The sequence below is a fragment of the Pteropus vampyrus genome, unplaced genomic scaffold (assembly GCF_000151845.1).
Source record: "Pteropus vampyrus isolate Shadow unplaced genomic scaffold, Pvam_2.0 Scaffold49, whole genome shotgun sequence".
Taxonomy (NCBI): domain Eukaryota; kingdom Metazoa; phylum Chordata; class Mammalia; order Chiroptera; family Pteropodidae; genus Pteropus; species Pteropus vampyrus.
Window position 1 is genome coordinate 552,652 of NW_011888830.1, and position 5,026 is coordinate 557,677.

At 40.6% G+C, this 5,026-nt stretch overlaps 1 pseudogene; it reads right to left on the minus strand.

Annotated features, from left to right (window-relative positions):
* Nucleotides 1–3,489: 3,489 nt before the first annotated feature.
* On the minus strand, nucleotides 3,490–3,608 carry LOC111739323 (annotated as a pseudogene).
* Between the last annotated feature and the right edge of the window lie 1,418 nt (nucleotides 3,609–5,026).

Here is a 5,026-nt window from a genome sequence, read left to right on the forward strand (position 1 = left end):
AGTATGCCATCTGCTATTTTCTGAAAGTGTGTGGGTTGATCCAGTATAATTTCTTCTCTAAGGGCTTAGTAGAATTTATCAGTGAAGCTGTCTACTCCTCAGCAAATCCCTTCCTGAATCTCCAGTCTAGATCGGGGCCTCCAGTTAAACTTTCTAAAACACCTTGCGCCTTTTCCTCAGAGCACCCAGTACAATTTCCATTGATTTATGTATTTGTGTGATTATTTGGTTCATATCTGTCTACCAAGGTATAAGCTACGAGAACACCTGTCTCTTTCACTGATGAATCCCCAGAATCTGCCACTGAACTTGGCATATATTAGTTACTCAGTACATATTTTTTGAATGAATGATTGCATTCCTGTTCCACGAGACTCCCTTATAGTTTTATAATAAATTCTCCCTCCCCCCCTTTTTTAAAATAAGAATACTTTTATTTATTTATTTATTTATTTTAGTAGTTGTCCTTTTTTTTTTTTTCAGCTTTATTGAGGTATAATTGACAAAATAGGAAGATTTTTTGGATTAAGCTAGCTCAAGTTGGTTTCTCTTTCTGGTAACTGAAAGTGTCTTAGAAGTGGTCAGGGGAAGGCTATTACTTTGTGGAAGGAGGAGGCTGATATTTTGTTTCACGGTTAAGTACAGATAGAAAGCTCCAGGCGTCCGAGGATCATGGGAAAACACAGCAATAGGAAGAAGCCAAATGTTATGGGCTGAATGTTTGTGTGCCTTCAAAATTCATGAGTTGCAGCCCTACCCCTCAATGTGATGGTGTTTGAAGGTGGGATCTTTGGGAGGTGACGGGGGTTAGATGAGGTCATGAGAGGGTTAGACAGGGGTTAATGTGGGGCCCTGTGATGGGTTAGCATTAAAGAAAGGCCATGTGAAGACACTGTGAGAAGGTGACTATCTACAAGACAGCAGGAGAGCCCTCACCAGGAATTGAATTTGCCAGCACCTTGATCTTGGACTTCCAGCCTCCAGAGCTATGAGAAGTAAATGCCTGTTGTTTGAGCTACCCCGTGTGTGGTATTTGTTTTAGCTGCCAGGGCTGAATAAGACAAGTCACATGCTTTCTGTTCCATTCATTCTGCTCAGGCCTGTCTAGACCAGTGCTGGAGCTGCTCTGTGGGCATGCAAATGAGCAAGGCCAAAGAAAAGATGCATCAGAGGTGTCAGGGGATGAAGGGGTCGAACTGAAGCCGTCTGCAGTCTTGTGTCCTCTACACCCTCCGTGTCTTCACCTGGCTTCTGTAGGTGCGTGCATCGCTTCGCTCCTTCCCCCTAACTTTTCTCCTTCCTGTCCCAAAGACACAGGTGCGCACGTACACACACACACACACACACACACACACACACACACACACACACACACGCACACACGCACACACGCACACCCCTCTCCAACTTTGCAAGTACATTTGCAAACACAGTAGATGCCACAGATAAAGAAAGTCTCTACTTTTTAACACCTACATTTATTAAAATATAAAGAAATAAGGATCAGCTCAGAGCGAAATTTTACTTCCAATGTGATTTTTTCTTGGTAGGAATTCACAGATAACCTCAATTCCCCGGCTCGCCTCTACCACCTCTAACTTAGAGGGCTTAATAGGATGGTTTCAGGCGATGTAGAAATCCCCGTGGTGCTTGCAGCCAGACTTGTCTAATTCAACGCTGCTGCTCGGAGATCCGTCATCAACTACCAAATCCTGAAAATTTGCAAGTCATCAAAAAAAAAAAAAAAAACCCCTGGAGAAGAAAGTCAAGGAAAATAAATGCGTCCTCAGAAGGCCTTTGCCCGCTCAATTTGACAAGTGTAGATTATATTGTTAGAAATGCTTTCCAGTCTGCTCGGAAGGGTCCTTGAGAGGAGTCTCTGAAGGAAATGTGCTGTTATACACTGCTCTGCTGTTTATGAAATGACATGGATGCGAAATGAAAGGCTTATCGAGACATCTGGTCCACTATGCCAGGATGGGATTCCTTCTTTCTAGTACTTCATTCAGGCTGCAGTGTTTGGGCATTTTACTGCCTGCAATTGCTTACACACAGCAAAGTTGCACAAGGCCAGGGCAGAGTCCAGCATATCTTTAGATTTACAGTACTTGGTAATTGTACCCAGTAAATGCTTATCAAATGCTTTTTGAATGGTATTAAACTGATAGTTTATCTAAAGCCAGATCTTTGGCATATTGAGTGTATTCTAGTTTGTTCATTAATTAATATTTATTATCTGCAATATATAAAGCACTGGTTATCTTATTATTTGATAAATTTTCAAATATACATGAAAACAGATTCATCCATCTTCATAAATATATACGATAAAACAATTGAATGCTTAATAACTGACCTCATGCTGCTTAGCTAAGAAAAATAGAATCAATTCTCTTTTAAAAAATGTAAAACATACTCTGTCTTGTCTCATTTTTTCCTAAAAACAAAGCTTAACAGACACTATAGGCAAACAAACAAAATGACTAATGAGAAAATTGAAAACTTCTAAACCTATAAAATGCTCTTTGTAATAATATATGACAAATCTTGCAGAAAAATTAAAAAAGATATATCAGGTTCTATAAAATAGAGATTGAAATAATCAAGAAATTTAAATTTTGTCTCCACATGCACAAAATTTCATCAATAGGAAAAATTTTTTTTCAAAAATAAATACATAAACATGCCATGTACAGACTATTTTTAAAGAAATGTTTGCTTATGGGCAATGCCTGCATTTGGGTATGATGAATCTTGAAGAACGACCTTCAAGGGATTGTTATAAGGGGACTTCTGTGTCCCCAAATTGTTATTTTACCTATTTATTCTCCTCTGGAAACTGAGAGGGGAAAAGTGGAGATTTTTCTTAGGCAACATTGAATAAGGAATATGGTAAAATTGAGAATTACAAAAGCAGCGACTTGCCCGCTTAAACAATGCCAGAGCTCTTTCACATTCCTTTAAAATCTTCCCTGGTGTGTTATTAAAGAGAATTCCTTTCCTTAGAGCCCCTGTAGGAAACAGCACTGTGGCCTCCAGAACCAGCCACAACCTCACCTGTCTCCCAGAACCGCTTACCTGTGTTAATTAGAATGCACTCGGTTCACCTGTGCTGTGACACCCTTTGAAATCTTCAGTGATGTAGGATTCTATCTCTTGATTTTAGTTAACAGTGCTTGGGGAATCCAAATCCTTAAATCCTAATTCCATATTACAATATATCTTTAATCTGAGTTCACACCGATCATTCTGCCATCACCTAGTTTTTCTTTGCAACGAGAAATCTCAAGGGAGAAAATGCCTCAGCAGATCGCCATGCAGAGCTGGCTTCCTGGGCTACGCTGCTACGCTTCCCAGGCTTCTTCTTCGTTTTTTTTTTTTATTTTTTATTTTTTTTATTTGGCGAGGCAACCCTTGGTTGACTTCACAGATTGCAAGGAACTTGTCAGCTTACAATCACTTATTTATTTTTATTCTTTTCATTTTTTATGCCTATAGGACCTGGTCTTCCTAGGTGGTCTCCCATCCAAGTATTAACCAGGCCCAACCCTGCTTAGCTTCCGAGATCAGCCAGGATCGGGCTTGTTCAGGGTGGCATGGCCGTAGACCCCCACACTTCTTAACACTCCGTTTTTACCATCTTGAGGTTCTTAATACCTACTGAACAAGGGACCCACATTTTCATTCGGCATCGAGCCCCTCAAATTATGGAGCTGGTCCTGTTGCCACCCGCCCTGCCAAGCAGAAAGCTGGAATTGGATGAAACACTGAAAAAGACTGCCTCGATGGGGCTGAGAACACAGTTTGGGTTTTTAGCTGTGTTTGTTCATATCTGCTGAACAGAGTATCTCAGGGGAATCCCCATTCTTCCTGGGAAATAGAAGTGGGATCCCTGAAGCTGCTGGCTCTTATTCCTTACAACGTACCTGAAATCTAATACCTGCTCCAGGCAGCATGAAAGAAAAGGTTAAAAGAGGGAGAAGCACACGAAGGCAGCAAAGTGCCAGTTGCCTCACTCTCCCCGAAGATTTGGCTCCCCTAGAACACAGAGTATAGCCAAGTATGTTAACGCCACTTAGTGTTAAATTCTGATATATCAAAGTAAATATGGTCCATATGTTTCTGAATCATTTATATCTAACTCATCAAAATATTATTCTTAAAGGCCCTTGGAGAAAAATCCAAGAAGCCTATAGAAGTTTTCCTGACCACTTTATGTGAAAATTAAAAATAGAAAAGTGAGCATTAAGTCAAATATCTGAAACCAAGAAGTCGTAGAATGTTGTTGAGGATGCAAAATGTGGCCAAGTGTTTTCGGTTAATCGGGGTGTCCGACTTCATGCTCTCCTGCTCTCATCTCCGGCTCAGACTGTCACTTTCAGCACAAATGTGGCAGCTCCCTTCAGCTCTGGCTGACTTGCACCGTGTGTAAGTCAAGATATACCAGTCACCTCCTCAAGACTGCCTGCTATCGTAACGCGTAGTCCTCAATGGTAGATCTAAATGGAGAGGATAATATATGGTCTCTGACGATCAGATGGCAGGCAGAGTGCCTTTCATTTCTGCCTCTGGGTTTTTGGCTATTTTAAGTGCATCTTTATCCTGTAGGACCATGATTTTCGGAGCCGGGTTTAAGTGCCCATTCATGCCACCGAGGCTGCCATTTGCTCTTTGCTTCCCATTTCGATCCCCAAGGTACACTCATCTGAGCCACAAGGGACTTTTATTTAGCAAAAGGCAGACTTACAACTCTATGCTCTTTAATGGAATTATGACATTGCCCAATCATTGTAACATTGCAATGATAGTATTTTTTTTTTTTTGAAACCATGGTGTGGGTGCAACCCACCAAAGGATAAGTTTACAGATATGTCTTATACATGTTTATACCCCCTTATACTTCTTAGCGCATTTCCTTACCACAGAAAAATCTCTCAGTACATATTTCTGTTATGAACACAGTACTTTCAAAACCATGAGTGGAAGCACAGATGTTTTTTGTTGTTGTTGTTTTTGTTTTTTTTTT